This window comes from Phyllobates terribilis, unplaced genomic scaffold (genome assembly GCF_046119375.1).
Source record: "Phyllobates terribilis strain yellow unplaced genomic scaffold, ASM4611937v1 Scaffold_11__3_contigs__length_659146591, whole genome shotgun sequence".
NCBI classification, from domain to species: domain Eukaryota; kingdom Metazoa; phylum Chordata; class Amphibia; order Anura; family Dendrobatidae; genus Phyllobates; species Phyllobates terribilis.
Window position 1 is genome coordinate 592267798 of NW_027362771.1, and position 18803 is coordinate 592286600.

Consider the following 18803-nt stretch of genomic DNA (forward strand, 5'->3'; position numbering starts at 1 on the left):
GGGGTTATTTGACTGAGTCTTTAAAAAACAACCAGACTCGGAAAGACCTAACAGTTGTACTGGCAACTTCCTTCGTGTTGGTGTTACGGGTACGGTTGCCTGCCTTCTGTCTGTGGCCACATCACTGCTTCTTCCTGCCTTTTGGGGTGCTCTGCCTCCCTCCCCCTATGTGCTGCTGTCCTCGTTCTTCATGTCCTCTTGCCAGGTTGGGTCAGTTACTACATCATCCACCACCTCGTCTTCCACTTCCGCACCCTGGTCCTCCTCCTGATTTTCTGGCAATTGTGTCTCATCATCATCCACCTCTAGCGACACTTTCCCACCGTCGCCTTCTTGTGACCGTGGCTGCTCAAATATTTGGGCATCGCTACACGCAATCTCCTCTTGCCCTGCTTCAAATGGACCGGGCGAGAGGCCCGAATGTATAAATGGAAAAGTGAACAGCTCTTCAGAGTGTCCAAGTGTGGAATCAGTTGTCTCCAGGCACTCGGCATGGTGGGAGGAAGGAGGATCAGAGTGAGGAATATGCCGTCCTGACTCACGGCTACTGAGACTTGACCGTTTGGAAGACAGGGTGGTGGTGGTGGTGGCTAAGTGACAGGAAGCATTATCCACTATCCAACCAACAACCTTTTGACACTGCTCTGGGTTCAATAGTGGTGTGCTGCCATAGAAATTGGGACAGGAAGGTCAGTCGAGAAGATGTGGGTGTTTGTTGTGGCACAATTTCGGCTTGCCCACGGCCTTGTCCTCGGCCTCTTCATGCACCATTACCATCATGTCCAATTCCCCGTCCCTTGATACATGCCTTGCCCATTTTAAATCTAGGACAGTATCTTCCACGCTCACTACAAATGACTGAGTTTGGAGCGAACTTATATGTGATCCGTGTGCCGGAGAAAACAGAGTTTTAAATACCTGGCCAGTAGGTAAGTAGTTTGAACAGCAGACTCGTGTGAATTGCTTCACTGACACACTGAAGGAAATTTTTAATGGAGGCCAGAAATGGCAGTATTTTCTGACAACGTATATGTGATCCGTGTGACGGAGAAAACAGAGTTTTAAATACCTGGCCAGTAGGTAAGTAGTTTGAACAGCAAACTGGTGTGAATTGCTTTACTGACACACTGAAAGAAATTTTTAATGGAGGCCAGAAATGGCAGTATTTTCTGACAACGTATATGTGATCCTTGTGACGGAGAAAACAGAGTTTTCAATACCTGGCCTGTAGGTAACTAGTTTGAGCAGCAAACCGGTGTAAAAAATGTCACTGACACAGTGAAAAAAAATTGGAATGGAGGCCAAAAATGGCAGTATTTTCTGACAACGTATATGTGACCCGTGTGACGGAGAAAACACAGTTTTAAACAGCTGGATTTCTAGCGCAGTAATATGGAAAGGACCAGGCTGTATTCTGCAGTGCCAACAAGCAAATGGCACAGAAAAACAGTGTTCTCTGGATTGCTTTTTAAGCAAATAATGAGGATGAAGATAAAAAAAAAAGTGTTCCTGGCCCCTGAGACCTAGGCCTTTGTATAGAAATATCTAACAGTAGCAGAAGGCAGAATTGGAATGGAGCCTCTTGTGCTATATGCACTGCAGTCTGTTATATACCCTGCCTGCCTATATACACAGCCTGCCTGATATCTCTGCAGATGAATTAGTCCTCAAAAGGACTGTTTGTTAATATGGATATGTGTAATGTACAGTTTTTCTCCCTACACTACCTAATAAACAAGCAAATTTCTCACTAACGCAGCAGCACCACTCCCTACTCTGCCTGATTCCAGAGTGACCGTGACGAGCACAGCGGTGCCAGGTCTGATATAGACCTGATGACGCTGTGCGGCTATCCAATCACTGTAATGTCACAACCACCATGGCTGCAGCATTACAATGAGTGGCAGGCAATCTCTGCATGTTGATTGGTGGTCTAAAGAGCGACAAACATGCAGGAAGGGGACCCGAGCTCCAGCAGAGCAACCCCGGAAATACTCGGCGGGCGACGAGCATCTTGAGCAGTGAGATGCTCAGGCAAGCACCGAGCAATAGCGAGAATGCTCGCTCATCACTAGTAGGAACAACTGAACGTTGCGCTGGGACAAGGACGTGGACGTACTTGCTGATGGTGCTAGTTGAGAGTGTGCAATCACACATGCAGGATGGGAGGCATCTTCACATGCGCCATGGACAGTGGATTGGCATGCATGCACAACAGCAGAATAAGCAGTGGTGTCACCCGCAGACACTGTTCCTGGATCCTGGTGTTTGGCCCACTTAGTCAGGTGCTTTGCTACCATGAGCCTGATCATGCTGGTGGTGGTCAGGCTTCTAGTTTTGCTACCCCTGCTGATGCTGGTCTGGCCGGTGGTGCAAATGGTCTTTTTGGGGTTATCTGCAGAGTCTTTAAAAAACAACCAGACTCGGGAAGACTTAACACTTGTACTGGCCCTCCCCCTGTATGCTGCTTTCCTCATTCTGCATGTCCCCCTGCCAGGTTGGGTCAGTTACTATATCATCCACTACCTCGTCTTCCACTTCCACACCCTGGTCCTCCTCCTGACTTTCTGGCAATTGTGTCTCATCATCATCCACCTCTTGCAACAGTTTCCTACCATTGCCTTCATGTGACCATGGCTGATCAAATATTTGGGCAACGCTGCACGCATTCTCCTCTTTAATCGCTTGAAGCTGGTCAGGCGAGAGGCCCGGATTTACAAATAGAAAAGTGAACAGCTCTTCTGAGTGTCCAAGTGTGGGATCAGTTGTCTGTGGGCACTTGGCATGGTGGGAAGAAGGAGGATCAGGGTGAGGAATATGTGGTCCAGACTCACGGCTACTGAGACTTGACCATGTGGAAGACAGGGTGGTGGTGGTGGCAAAGTGACTGGAAGCATTATCTGCTATCCAACCAATAAGATTTTGACACTGCTCTGGGTTCAATATTGGTTTTCTGCGGTCCCCTAGTAATTGGGACAGGAAGGTCAAGCGACAAGATGTGGGTGTTTGTTGTGGCACAATTTCAGCTTACTTATGGACACATCCTCGGCCTTTGGATGCACCATCACCATCACGTCCACTTCCCCGTTCCTTGCCACACACCTTGCCCATTTTAAATGGAGGACAATATTTTCCACGTTCACGAGAATTGGCTGATTTTGGAATGCTGTTATATGTGATTTGTCTGATAGAGAACCACGGTTTTAAATAGAAAGACTGTAATTTACTAATATTTTTCTTCACAGACACCTTGTGTGAATAGCTTGACTGACACACTGCAATGAAATCGAAGGCAGAAATGGCTGATTTTGGAATGCTGTTATATGTGATATGTCTGACAGAGAACCACTGTTTTAAATAGCAGGCCTGTAATTTACTGACAATATTCTTCACAGACACCTTGTGTGAATAGCTTAACCAGGATTAAGATAAAAAAAATTTTGCCCTGGTCCTGATATATGGGGCTACAAATATATGTAAGAACAGCAGCAGCAGGACCCTTTTGCACTATGTGCACTGTAGTCTGCCACATACACTGCCTGCCTGCCTAACTCCAGCTATCACCACTGAATATATGCAGCTGGATTAGTCCTCAGTAGGACTGTTAGTTTAGATGGAGATATATACATATATATATATATATATATATATATATATATATATATATAGTATAGACCAAAAGTTTGGACACACCTCATTTAAAGATTTTTCTGTATTTTCATGACTATGAAAATTGTACATTCACACTGAAGGCATCAAAACTATGAATTAACACATGTGGAATTATATACTTAACAAAAAAGTGTGAAACAAATGAAAATATGTCTTATATTCTAGGTTCTTCAAAGTAGCCACCTTTTGCTTTGATGACTGCTTTGCACACTCTTGGCATTTTCTTGATGAGCTTCAAGAGGTAGTCACTGGAAATGGTCTTCCAACAATCTTGAAGGAGTTTCCAGAGATGCTTAGCACTTGTTGGTCCTTTTGCCTTCACTCTGCGGTCCAGCTCACCCCAAACCATTTCGATTGGGTTCAGGTATGGTGACTGTGGAGGCCAGGTCATCTGGCGTAGCACCCCATCACTCTCCTTCTTGGTCAAATAGCCCTTACACAGCCTGGAGGTGTGTTTGGGGTCATTGTCCTGTTGAAAAATAAATGATGGTCCAACTAAACGCAAACTGGATGGAATAGCATGCCGCTGCAGATGCTGTGGTAGCCATGCTGGTTCAGTATGCCTTCAATTTTGACTAAATCCCCAACAGTGTCACCAGAAAAGCACCCCCACACAATCACACCTCCTCCTCCATGCTTCACGGTGGGAACCAGGCATGTAGAGTTCATCCGTTCACATTTTTTGCGCCGCACAAAGACACGGTGGTTGGAACCAAAGATTTCAAATTTGGACTCATCAGACCAAAGCACAGATTTCCACTGGTCTAATGTCCATTTATTGTGTTCTTTAGCCTAAACAAGTGTCTTCTGCTTGTTGCTTGTCCTTAGAAGTGGTTTCCTAGCAGCTATTTTATCATGAAGGCCTGCTGCACAAAGTCTCCTCTTAACAGTTGTTGAAGAGATGTGTCTGCTGCTAGAACTCTGTGTGGCATTGACCTGGTTTCTAATCTGAGCTGCTGTTAACCTGCGATTTCTGAGGCTGGTGACTCGGATAAACTTATGCTCAGAAGCAGAGGTGACTCTTGGTCTTCCTTTCCTGGGGCGGTCCTCATGTGAGCCAGTTTCTTTGTAGTGCTTGATGGTTTTTGCAACTGCGCTAGGGGACACTTTCAAAGTTTTCCCAATTTTTCGCACTGACTGACCTTCATTTCTTAAAGTAATGATGGCCACTCATTTTTCTTTACTTAGCTGCTTTTTTCTTGCCATAATACAAATTCTAACAGTCTATTCAGTAGGACTTTCAGCTGTGTATCTACCAGAGTTCTGCACAACACATCTGATGGTCCCAACCCCATTTATAAGGCAAGAAATCCCACTTATTAAACCTGACAGGGCACACCTGTGAAGTGGAAACCTTTTCCGGTGACTACCTCTTGAAGCTCATCAAGAGAATGCCAAGAGTGTGCAAAGCAGTTGTAGCGTCGGCGTCCCTGCCTCCTGCTAGGCAGACACGACGTTCCTCTCACCTCCCTGCTCCGTCCTCTGCGTCCTCTTCCCGTGCTGCTGGCAGCGCTCACCGCTTCCCGGGCACTGTGCTTAGGGCGCGCGCGTGCTCTCTCTCTCTTAAAGGGGCCGCGCGCGCCGTCCTAAGGAGTCCCCGGCCGATTGCCGGTGGAGCTTCCATATATAAGGCACCTCCTCCAAAATGGAGGTGCCCGAGCAAAGTTGTTGCAAAGCCTTTCACCTCTGCTTCAGCCCTCAGGTCCTGTTGCCAGTCTGTTTTCCTGCTCTGTCTACCTGCTTGCATCCCCTGCGGTCCGACAGTCTGTCTACCAGCATCCGTCAGTCTGTCTATGGACCAGTCCGCCTGCGGATCAGGAAGCACCTGCCTGATACCTGCCTGATACCTGCCTGATACTTGCCTTATACCTGCCTGAAACCACCTGCCAGCCAGCCGAGAGACTCTTATCCGCTCACCTGGGAGCGCTCACCTGCTACCCGCCAGTTAGACTACCTGGAGGCTCTGCCGTCACTTGCCGTGACCACCTGCCAGCCAGCCGAGAGACTGTTATCCGCTCACCTGGGAGCGCTCACCTGCTACCCGCCAGCTAGCCTACCTGGAGGCTCTGCCGTCACTTGCCGTGACCACCTGCCAGCCAGCCGAGAGACTCTTACCCTGCTGTCACTTGCCGTGACCACCTGCCTGTCTAGAGACTCCTACCCTGCTGTCACTTGCCGTGACCAACTGCCTGTCAAGAGACTGTTCCTATCACTTGCCGTGACCTCCTGCCCTTCTATCCAGAGACTGTTCCTGTCCCTTGCCGTGACTACCTGCCCGCCTTCCCTGGGAGCCACCTGCTTCCGTACAAGGACTGCCCCTTTGTATAGTAGCTCAGAGGTTCCACCACCCAGACCCGTTACAGTTTGCTCGGGCCTTGGAATCCGGTGGCACCCAAGCTCCCTCGCTCTCGGAGCTATGTCATGAACTTTCCCGTGAGAGGTCCCAACAGGACTCCATCTTGGGCCACCTGCGTAGTGTTCACTCCCGCCTAGACACACTGACTGCCTCGTTGGGAGCTGCTTCCACTCGCACAACTACTACCCCGGCAGCGCCGCTGCCCATCAATACCATGGCATCTTTTCCCGGTCCCCGCCTTTCCGCTCCGCCTCGTTTTGGTGGAGATCCCGGTCAGGCACGGGGCTTCATTAACCAGTGCACCCTGCACTTCGAACTTTTGGCACACCAGTTTTCCACCGACCGAGCCAAAGTGGCCTTCATCATGTCCCATCTCACTGGGGAGGCGCTGGCCTGGCTAAATCCTCTATGGGAGAGAGGAGACCTCCTGGTGTCCAACCTGCCAGCCTTTCTCACGGCCTTCCGGAAAGTCTTTGATGAACCAGGACGAAAGACCTCATCCGCCTCATCTCTGCTACGCCTCCGTCAAGGGAGTCTCACCGTGGGCCAATATGCCATACGGTTCCGTACCCTTGCTTTTGAGCTTGCCTGGGATAACGACGCCCTGGTGTCCATCTTCTGGGAAGGTCTATCCGGCCGGATTAAAGATGAACTTGCCGGTCGGGACATTCCTACCACTCTCGACGACTTAATAACTCTTGCCAGCCGGATTGACATCCGGTTCCAGGAGCGTACCAAAGAGGTCACCCGTGAGAGGAGGTTTCCTTGCCTTGCTCCTACCTTCGAGAATCCCGTCACTTCCTCTGTTACTCCCCAGGCGCACTCACCCGAGCCTATGCAGGTCGACCAGACCAAGATGGTCAAAACCCGTCAAGAGTCACGCTGTGCCGAGGGGAGCTGCTTCTACTGTGGCAGTAGGGAGCACCAGATCCGTTCAGCCCGGAGAGGTCAGGAAATGCCTGTGTCTAGGATCACTCAGAGAGGTCGTCCTAGACAAGAGTAAACCCTCTCCATCTCTGATGCTGTCGGTCTCTATCATCTGCGGGGAGAACCGTTACTTTGAAGTAGCTCAACTTGATTCTGGAGCTGCTGGAAATCTCATTTCTCAGTCCCTGGTAGAGAAATACCGCATTCCCACCAAACCTCAGGTCGAACCCTTATCTGTCGCCTCTGTGGACGGGGGTCTCTTACCGCATCCCATCCAACTTATCACCGAACCCATAATTCTGCAGGTGGGAATGCTGCACTCTGAGAGCATCTTCTTTCATGTTCTACCTGGACTCTCTCATGCCCTTTTGCTTGGCCTACCTTGGCTCCAGAAACATGCACCCGTGCTTGGTTGGCAGACCGGAAAAGTCCTTCGCTGGGGACAGGACTGCCATAAGACTTGTTTAGTTCCCGTTCGTCCTGCCCGTCCTTCTCCTCCCCCAGCCAATCTACCCGGCCTGCCGGTACCCTATTGGTCTTATGCTGATGTCTTCAATAAAAAGGAAGCAGAGACATTACCTCCTCATAGACCATACAACTGCCCCATCGACTTGGTACCTGGCGCTACTCCGCCCCGAGGGCGTATCTACCCTTTGTCCGCTGCTGAGACCCGGTCCATGTCTGAATATATCGAGGAGAACCTGGCCCGGGGATTTATCCAGAAATCTACCTCCCCGGCGGGAGCAAGCTTCTTCTTCGTTAAAAAGAAGGACGGCTCACTCCGTCCCTGCATAGACTATAGAGGCCTTAACCAGATCACGGTGAAGAATAAATACCCCCTTCCGCTCATTCCCGAATTATTTGACCGTCTGAGGGGTGCTAGAATCTTCACCAAGCTGGATCTCCGTGGGGCCTATAACCTGGCTCGTATCCGTCAGGGGGATGAATGGAAGATGGCATTCAACACCCGGGATGGCCACTATGAATACCTCGTAATGCCCTTCGGTCTCTGTAATGCTCCCGCCGTCTTTCAAGAGTTGGTCAATGATATCTTCCATGACCTTCTCTACTCCTGCGTGGTGGTATACCTGGAAGACATCTTGGTCTTCTCTCCGGATCTCCCCACACACCGGAGGGACGTTCGTCAGGTCCTGCTCAGGCTCAGGCAAAACCACCTCTACGCAAAATTTGAGAAGTGCCTCTTTAAGCAGACCTCGCTTCCATTTCTGGGCTACATCATCTCTCAGACCGGTCTACGAATGGATCCTGAGAAACTTTCTGCCATCCAGAAGTGGCCCCGACCAGAGGGGTTAAAGGCTATCCAGCGGTTCCTGGGCTTCGCCAACTACTACCGCCTCTTCATTCCGCATTTCTCTTCCCGGACTGCCCCTATTTCTGCGCTCACCCGTAAGGGTGCTAATCCCAAAGAATGGCCGCCTGAGGCAGAGGAGGCCTTCCTGTCTTTGAAACAAGCTTTCTCCTCCGCTCCTGTACTGCACCGTCCGGACAGCCACAAACAATTCTTCTTAGAAGTAGACGCTTCCTCCTCCGGAGCCGGAGCGGTGCTCACCCAAAAGTCGTCTTCCGGAAGAACGGTAACCTGCGGCTTCTTCTCCAAACTCTTCTCCTCATCTGAGCGCAATTATTCTATAGGAGACCGAGAATTGTTAGCCATTAAGTTGGCACTGGAGGAGTGGCGTTACCTGCTCGAGGGGGCTCTTCACCCGGTAATAATCTACACGGATCACAAAAACTTGGCTTATCTCCAGAGTGCCCAAAGACTTAACCCGTGCCAAGCCCGGTGGTCCTTGTTCTTCGCCCGCTTTGATTTCATCCTTCATTTTCGCCCAGCAGACAAAAATATTGAAGCTGATGCCTTGTCCCGATCCTTTTTGTTCTCCGATCTAGAGGAGGAGCCAAAGCACATCATTGACCCCGCCAAGGTAATGCTGGTGGCTCCCGTGGATCTTAATCGTCTTCCAACCGGTAAGACGTTCGTAACAGTACCTGATCGTGAGAAAGTCCTACACAGGGACATTCGTCTAAGCTAGCTGGCCATGCTGGCCAGAAAAAGACCCTCCTGTTTATTACCCGGCATTACTGATGGCCTACCCTGCACAAGGACGTAATAGACTTTGTCTCAGCCTGTGCGTCCTGCGCCCGCAACAAGGTTCCTAGACATCTGCCAGCCGGCCGCCTTCTGCCTCTTCCCATACCTGCTGCCCCGTGGCAGCATATAGCCATGGACTTTATAACGGATCTTCCTGTCTCTGCTGGTTGTACGGTCATCTGGTTGGTCGCTGACCGCTTCTCTAAGATGGCTCACTTCATTCCCCTGCCGGGCCTTCCGTCTGCATCTGAATTGGCTAAAGACTTTATCCATCATATTTTCCGTCTTCATGGTCTCCCTCTCCACATCGTATCCGACCGAGGAGTTCAGTTCACCTCTCGCTTCAGGAGAGCCATATGTAAACTGCTGGGGGTCACCTTGGACTTCTCCTCTTCTTATCACCCACAGTCCAATGGTCAAGTAGAGCGGATCAACCAAAGTTTAACCAGTTACTTCCGGCACTTTGTTAATTCCCATCATTCCGACTGGGTGGATCTTTTACCGTGGGCCGAATTTTCCTATAACAATCACGAGAGCGAGTCTTCCTCCAAATCCCCGTTATTTATTGTCTACGGTCAACATCTTCGGATCCCGTTTCCCGTCTCCGCCTTGGTGGATAATCCGGCCGCGGAATCTCTTGTTAGCAAATTCTCCTCCATTTGGGAGAGTACCAGATCCGCACTTCTTCAGTCCTCCGAACGGATGAAGAAACAGGATGACAAGAGACGTCTGGATCCACCCCAATTCCATTAGGAGATAAAGTCTGGCACTCGTCCAAGTATGTCCGGCTCAAGATTCCTTCCTACAAGTTAGGGCCTCGGTTCATCGGTCCACTGGAAGTTATCAAACAAATCAACCCGGTGGCCTATAAATTGAAACTCCTGGCCAACTTGCGGATCCCTAACTCCTTCCATGTATCTCTCCTCAAACCTGTGGTACTTAACTCTTTTTCCAAGTCTACAGGTACGCCTCCTGCTCCGGTTTCCGCCGAAGACGAGTTTGAGGTAGAGAGCATTCTGGCCACCAAAAGGGTAAGAGGAAAGACCTTTTTTCTAGAGGATTGGAAGGGGTTTGGTCCTGAGGAGAGAATGTGGGAGCCTCGGGAGAACATCCATGCCCCGCTCATCCTTGATAAATTTCTCTCCGGCCTAAAAAAGGGGGGGCCTAAAGGGGGGGTACTGTAGCAAAGGCGTCCCTGCCTCCTGCTAGGCAGAGACGCCGTTCCTCTCACCACCCTGCTCCGTCCTCGGCATCCTCTTCCCGCGCTGCTGGCAGCGCTCGCCGCTTCCCGGCACTGTGCTTAGGGTGCGCGCTCTCCCTCGCTCTTAAAGGGGCCGCGCGCGCCGTCCTAAGGAGTCCCCGGCCAATTGCCGGTGGAGCTCCCATATATAAGGCACCTCCTCCAAAATGGAGGTGCCCGAGCAAAGTTGTTGCAAAGCCTTTCACCTCTGCTTCAGCCCTCAGGTCCCGTTGCCAGTCTGTTTTCCAGCTCTGTCTACCTGCTTGCATTCCCTGCGGTCTGACAGTCTGTCTACCAGCATCCGTCAGTCTGTCTATGGACCAGTCCGCCTGCGGATCAGGAAGCACCTGCCTGATACCTGCCTGATACCTGCCTGAGACCACCTGCCAGCCAGCAGAGAGACTCTTATCCGCTCACCTGGGAGCGCTCACCTGCTACCCGCCAGCTAGCCTACCTGGATGCTCTGCCGTCACTTGCCGTGACCACCTGCCAGCCAGCCGAGAGACTCATATCTGCTCACCTGGAAGCGCTCACCTGCTACCCGCCAGCTAGCCTACCTGGAGGCTCTGCCGTCACTTGCCGTGACCACCTGCCAGCAAGCCGAGAGACTCTTACCCTGCTGTCACTTGCCGTGACCACCTGCCTGTCTAGAGACTCCTACCCTGCTGTTCCTTGCCGTGACCACCTGCCTGTCAAGAGACTGTTCCTGTCACTTGCCGTGACCTCCTGCACTTCTTTCCAGAGACTGTCCCTGTCCCTTGCCGTGACTACCTGCCCGCCTTCCCTGGGAGCCACCCGCTTCCGTACAAGAACTGCCCCTTTGTATAGTAGCTCAGAGGTTCCACCTCCCAGACCCGTTACAGCAGTCATCAAAGCAAAAGGTGGCTACTTTGAAGAACCTAGAATATAAGAGATATTGTCAGTTGTTTCACACTTTTTTGTTAAGTATATAATACCACATGTGTTAATCCAAAGTTTGGATGCCTTCAGTCTGAATTTACAATTTTCATAGTCATGAAAATACAGAAAAATCTTTAACTGAGAAGGTGTATCCAAACTTTTGGTCTGTAGTGTATGTTGTGGAATACCTATACTAACTATAAACAAGCAAATCTCTCCCTAACTCAGCAGCACCTCTCCCTACTCTGTCTGATTTCGGAGTGACTTTGACAAGCATGGTGGTGCCAGGTCTTATAAAGACTTGATGACGCTGTGCGGCCAGCCAATCACTGTAATGCCCACAACCAACATGGCTACGCATTACAGTGCATGGCAGACAATCCCTGCATGTTCATTGGCTCTAGCTTGTCGAGCACCGTGATGCTCGGGCTAGTATCGAGCAGTGGCGAGCATGTTCGCTCATCACTAGATGCTATGTTATTGAGTCCTGATAAGAAAATGAACATTGCCAAAAAAGAAGTGAAAGTTAAAAGTTTTTTATTTTGGACTTTAATGATCTTAATGAAGTCAATGACTCTGCTTGGGGAAAGTCTGATTACTGGTTTTCGTGTATTCAGATGGAATCACCCAATTACACAGGCTGGGGTATGAACCCTTATAAACAAAACCCAAGGAAAAAAAACAAGAAAATAAACACAATGAGCATATACCCAACAGAAGGTAAATAGTAATAGTACATATAAATAACATAGAGTACTTAGATGATACTATTTTGATCAAAAAAGCATAAAAGTCATCCGACCATCCTCATGGGCACACCTTGTTGTGGTGGGATGGCTTTTATGCTTTTTTGATCATGTACTATTACTATTCACTTATTTACTTGCTATAAGCTATATGATTATTGTGATTTTTTTCTTGGGTTAGAAAATTGAAATCATTGTATTCGGTCTCTTTATTTTGGATCGGGATGTTCCGACAGCAGCTGATTATTGTAATGATTTATTTGCAGACAATGCTGTGACTGCGGACAAATTTTGGGATGCAGATTATATTTTCTATGAAAATGATTTCGCAAAATTACTGAATGAACCAAAAGAAGTGCCTGAAGAACCGATAGTCATGAATATTATCCTCAAAGCAAGGAAACCAAAGAAAAGTAATTGGCTTCTAAGGCTTATGAATAATGATCCTGTCAGCAGAACATGCCCATATTCATATTCAATAGGAAATGATCTTATAATAAAGTAACTGAGCCTAAAGAAGATCAAAATGACAAAAGAAAAAAATAGAAGAATTGGATTTGATGTTAAGTTGACCTTCAAGACCCCTGAAGTATTTTAAGGTATTCAACATGATAAAAAAATATTTGCAAATATGATTTTATAATTTTTAAGGGGCATTCTCTTGTTATTGAATTGCTTTTCAATTGACTTGCTTTTCTATCTGTTATCATTCTCCTGTTATGAAAGCTTTTGTCTTACATAGTGTACAGCTTGTTCCAATGGAGCTTGGCCACCAGTTCTTAGCCGAGTGTGCACAGTAGTGATATTTCATGAAAGCAGTTAATTCCTAATAACTCAGCCACCTCTCTCCAGCCCATTAATTTATATATATAAATATATATATATATATATATATATACAGTACAGACCAAAAGTTTGGACACACCTTCTCATTTAAAGTTAGGTACTGGATACTAAGTTACAGTAAGCAATGTTTGTCTTTTTTTTCACTCTCACCCCTTTAATCCTTCACTTCTTACAACCACCCCTAATCCCTACACCTAGTAATGAACTCTTCATCTCTCCCTCCATTCTCCCCACACATCTCACCTCCTCCTCAGAGCTATTCCTCAACATATAAGCCTTTGTCTCCAAACACAGACAGCCACCTCATGCCTTCTCCTGCTCCCACCTACTAAAGCTTTTTCTGCTCCTTCTCACTACCTGCGACATCTCTCCACATCCTGGCCCTCCTCACCACATCCCTACAATCACTTCCACCTCCTACCCACGATCTATCCCAAACTCTTGTAACCCTTCTAACCTTATATCCATCTGCCCAGCCCCCGCTTCCCCAATCCCTCTAACAGGAACTCTATGGAACGCTCGCTCCGTCTGCAACAAACTTTCCTACATTCACGATCTCTTCATCACTAACAAGCTTTCCTTCCTTGGCATCACTGAAACCTGGCTCACCCCCTCCGACACGGCCTCTCCTGCTGCACTTTCATACAGTGGATTCCTCCTTTCCCATACCCCCCGCCCCATCGGCAAGCATGGTGGAGGAATAGGTTTCCTCCTATCAGATAACTGCTCCTTCACCCAAATCCCACTGCCGCCCTCCATTACTCTCCCCTCCAACTCCAACTGACTGTCATTTACCGCCCCCCAGGATCAACCACCACTTTCTTTGATTACTTCACCACTTTCCTCTCCGTTGACATCCCCACTATCCTCATAGGCGACTTCATCATCCCCATTGACACTTCCCTCCCAGCTGCCTCTAAGCTTCTATCCCTCACTTCCTCCTTCGGCCTTACTCAGTGGTCTTCAGCACCCACCCACAAAGTTGGACACACACTGGATCTCATATTCACCCGCCTCTATTCCCTGTCTAACCTCACTAACTCACCTCTCCCTCTATCTGACCACAATCTACTTACATTCTCTACCCTCTCCTCTCCAGGGCAACAATCCCCACTCCACAAACTTGCATACCCTCGCAGAAATCTTAAACAACTTGACCTACACTTACTCTCTGAATCCCTTTTCCCTCTCACAGACATTAGGTCCTTACATGATGCAGATGTTGCTGCCACTTCATACAACACCACAACAGCTGCAGTTCTCAATTCGGTTGCCCCTCTCACACATACCACATCTCACACAATCCACAGGCAACCCTGGCACACCAGCCTAACTAAAGAACTGCAACGGGCCTCCAGGGTTGCTGAGCATAGATGGAAAAGGTCCCACTCCAATGAGCACTTCATCGCAGTCAAACAGTCCCTCACTGCCTTCAAGTCCATGCTCACTACAGCAAAAAAACATACTTTGCACCTCTCATATCCTCCCTGTCCCACAACCCCAAACAACTATTCAACACCTTCAATTCTCTCCTCCGTCCCCCAGTGCCTCCTCCCTCTCCTCTTACTTCAGCCAAAGACTTTGCCTCATTCTTCAAGCAGAAGATTGATACCATCAGACAAAGCTTTTGCCTAAATCCCTCACAGCCCCTCCCCACACCTACTCAAATCTTCTCCTCCAAAACCACCTTCTCCACCATTACAGAAGATCAACTTAATCTAAAACTTAACATGGACAAAACAGAATTCATCATCATTCCGCTATTTCATTCAACCCCCCCAACTGACCTATTTATCAACGTCAATGGCTTCCCACTCTCCCCAGTCCCTCAAGCTCGCTGCCTTGGGGTAACCCTGGACTCTGAACTCTCTTTCAAACCACATATCCAAACCTTTTCCACTTCCTGCCGACTCCAACTCAAAAATATCTCCGGATCCGCACATTCCTCAACCATGAATCTGCAAAAACACTAGTGCACGCCCTCATCATCTCCCGCCTTGACAACTGCAACCTTCTGCTCTGTGGCCTCCCTTCCAGCACTCTCGGACCCCTACAATCTATCCTAAACTCGGCTGCCCGACTAATCCACCTGTCCCCCCACTATTCCCCGGCCTCTACTCTCTGTCAATCTCTTCACTGGCTCCCCATTGCTCAGAGACTCTAGTTCAAAACCCTAACCATGGCATACAAAGTCATTCAGAACCTGTCTCCTCCATATATCTCTGACCTAGTCTCCCATTATATACCCGCACGCAACCTCCGATCCTCACAAGATCTCATTCTCTACTCCCCTCTTATCTCCTCCTCCCACAATCGCATACAACATTTCTCCCGTGCTTCCCCCCTACTCTGGAACTCTCTACCCCAACACATCAGACTCTCTTCAACCGTGGAAACCTTCAAAAGGAGGCTGAAAACCCACCTCTTCCGACAAGCCTACAACCTGCATTAACCATCATTCCACAATACCGCGCCACGACCAGCCCTACCCTCACCTACTGTATCCTCACCCATTTCTTGTAGACTGTGAGCCCTCGCGGGCAGGGCCCTCGCTCCTCCTGTACCAGTCGCTGTCACATTGTGTTCAAGATTATTGTAATTGTTCTTGTATGTATACCCCTTTTTCACATGTAAAGCGCCATGGATTAAATGGCGCTATAATAATAAATAATAATATTATACCTTTTCTCTGATTGTTCCTCACCTGGTCTTGGCTCCCACTCCTGAGAAAAAATACTGACTAAATACTGACCAAATACTGATCGTGGGGCCGTGGCCTAAAAGATAATGTTTTCAGGCCTGCCAAATCTCACACATACAAAATGGAGTTGTAGTTCTCATGTGAGAGCCAGAACAAAGGAGCTGAAGAGTGGGAGAGGGTATGACTAATCTGGGTGGACACAGAAAGTGTCTTTAACTTCTTACGCAGCGTTAAATGCTGCTATTTACTATAATTTATGAAATGCCTACATTTATGTATGGAACACCATTATTCATGAAGGGTATAATTATACAAACATTCCAAGAATTCCCTGGAGATTATTATAGTAAATCACGTGTCTGTGTACTTTTTACTTATTCTATTTTCACCAGCCAGAATTTGATTCACAGAAACTTCTAAATTGGAACCAGAACCATATGAGATATATATGGTGCTTGGATCGCAGAGGTAATAAAAGTGTGAGGCAGTTTTGACAGTATAGATAATATATGGAACATCAGGAGAATCAGGGACCCTTGTTCCACATTCCTGGAAAGAGAAGGCAAGTGGCTGCAAAAACACATGGCTAACCTCACTGAAGTTTACGGAACTCACAAAGGCATCTGAGCCTATCCCAACTTTCATTAAGTACATTAAAGAGAGCTTCACCCATGCACATGCTTCATCTCATTTCAACTCTCAGGCTGCGTGCCCACTATGCATTTTTCAAGCGTTTCTGCCGCAGAATTTCCGCAGCAAAAATGCTTAAAAAACGCTTAGTAATACGTGCCCCATGGTCCCCAATGATAATCCGCATTATCACTGCGGTTACAATACACAGCATGTCCATTAATTTTGCGGACATGCAGCGTAATTGCCGCCATTAACTTGCATTGAAACGCTCAAAATCCATGTCAGCACATTTGCACACACGGATATGAAGCAATTCAATGTGCGGTTGGTAACCAGGCCTGGAGAAGAGGAGACTCTCCTCCAGACCCGGGTACCATAGAAACTGTAAAAAAAATAATTTAAAATAAAAAATAAAGATTATACTCACCTTCTGATGTCCTCCCGGCCTCCTCAGCGATGCATGCGATGTGTTGGGCGGCTCGCGGTGGTGTGAGGATCTGACATGACGTCATTGAGTCATGTGACAGGTCACGCGACCGCTGACGTCGGCGGTCGCGTGACCTGCCACATGACTCAATTACGTCACCGCAGGTCCTTCACACCACCGCGAGACACCGGGGAGACTGAACGGAGCGGAGAAGGAGACCGGGGGGCCATCGGAAGGTAAGTATAATCTTTATTTTTTATTTTTTACCATTCTTATTCTTTTTTTTAACTATTTCTTGGTCACACTATATAAATCCATGCCGGTTGCATGGATTTATATAGTGTGACCAAGTTGTCAAGCACTTTTCCAAGTGATGCTAAAATGGCTTGGCAAAGCGCTTGATAATCCCCATGCGGAAATGCATGCAAAAACGCTTCACAAACGCTTCTACCTGGCGGGAAAAATGCATGTAAAATCCACATGCGTTTTTCCTGCCAGGGAGAAGCGTAAAAAATATGCAGCATTTCTGCATCGTGGGCACATAGTCTCAGAGTGCAATCTCTAAGATACAGTATTTTTGGTCAACCCTCAGGTTACAAACAAGCATGTTTATGACCTGATGGATAGGAGATCACAGAATGACTTAGCGTGCTGTATGTACTCTGGGCCATGGGCTTTGTACCCCCTGGAGTAATGTATTGGAGGGTCATATCCTCCAGAGAGAAAGGTGCTCTTCATTCTATGTTCCAGTTTATAATGGAGGAACTAAATAGGAATTACATTTTGGCTAAACAGTTAATTGTTGCAACTTTAGAAAAAACATATATATATTGGTCTCAGTATTGGGATGTGACGTATATGGTGATATTAGGTCCCATGGCTTCTTAATGAAAAATATATATTTGAATTTCTCGTTTCAGATTCTCATACGGTATCTCTACTTGGTTCAAGTCAAAACTTTTACTGAAAGCCAATACTCATTTCAATCATTCTGATTCATACCTGCTGTTCTATTTTGGACCATCGTCTCTACATACAAAGTCATCATGATTCCTTTAATCGTCGCAAGTTTTCAATTCTTGGAGAGGAAGATAATTGTTATATAATGACACTACCACAATTACCCTGGTTTATAGACGTGATGCTCTAACTATGGAGTGCTGAGTGTTTTTTTTATCTCATCTAAACTTAAAAAAGTAAAGATGAGCAGATCTTTTGATATATGACTTTGCTCACTTGCCTAAATTTTACCACAATTTTTTATTTGCGATGAATAAATTTGCTCAAATCTCAATTTTAGAAAACTTGAAATTGTTTGGAAAATATAAGCATGAGAGAGGAGGGAGACAGAGGGAGAGAACCTTAGTGATCATAAGAGCTTACACTCTATAGAAGAGAGAAGCTCCCATTGATCATCACTAATCATAAGAGCTTACACTCTACAGGAGAGAGAGAACCCCACTGACCATAAGAGCTTATACTCTATAGGAGAGAGAGAGGCTCCCACTGATCATTACTGATCATAAGAGCTTATACTCTATAGCAGAGAGAGGACCCTGCTGACCATAAGATCTTACACTCTACAGGAGCGGTAAAAAGAGAGGACTCCACTTAACATAAGAGCTTACACTCTACAGGAGAGAGAGGACCCCACTGACCATAAGAGTTTACACTCTACAGGAGAGAGAGGACCCTGCTGACCATAAGAGCTTACACTCTATAGGAGAGAGAGGACCCTGCTGACCATAAGAGCTTACACTCTATAGAAGAAAGCAAGGCTCCCACTGATCATTACTGATCATAAGAGCTTATAGTCTATAGGAGAGAGAGGACCCTGCTGACCATAAGAGCTTATACTCTAGAGAAGAAAGAGAGGCTTCCACTGATCATCACTGATGATAAGAGCTTACACTCTATATTAGAGGGAGAGAGAGGTCTCACTGACCATAACAGCTTATACTCTACAGGAGAGAGAGGACCTCACTGATCAAAAAAGCTTACATATCTTAAAAGTGAGATAGAGAAGACCCCTATGACCATAAGAGCTTACACTCTACAGAGGAAGAGAGACTTACCCAGTGACTCTGGAGATCGAAAACAATTCTGCCATACAAACTGTGCTCCACTGGGAGAAGCTGATCTGTGATAGGCCAGGGGCTTACCACTGCAGTACAAGGTATGATAATTTTCTAGATGTCAAAGCTATAGGGCATTATGCGGAAGACTGCGTGGCCTCGCAAAAATA

At 47.5% G+C, this 18803-nt stretch overlaps 1 long non-coding RNA gene across 1 annotated transcript in view; it reads left to right on the forward strand.

The window, feature by feature from the left end:
• Positions 1-18230, forward strand: part of LOC141167067 (uncharacterized) — an 82918-nt gene extending 64688 nt beyond the window's left edge. Inside the window, exons 3-4 of the long non-coding RNA XR_012251383.1 lie at positions 12218-12550; positions 17479-18230. This is a non-coding gene — a long non-coding RNA (uncharacterized lncRNA). The remainder of the gene's footprint in view (positions 1-12217; positions 12551-17478) is intronic.
• The last annotated feature ends 573 nt before the right edge of the window (positions 18231-18803 follow it).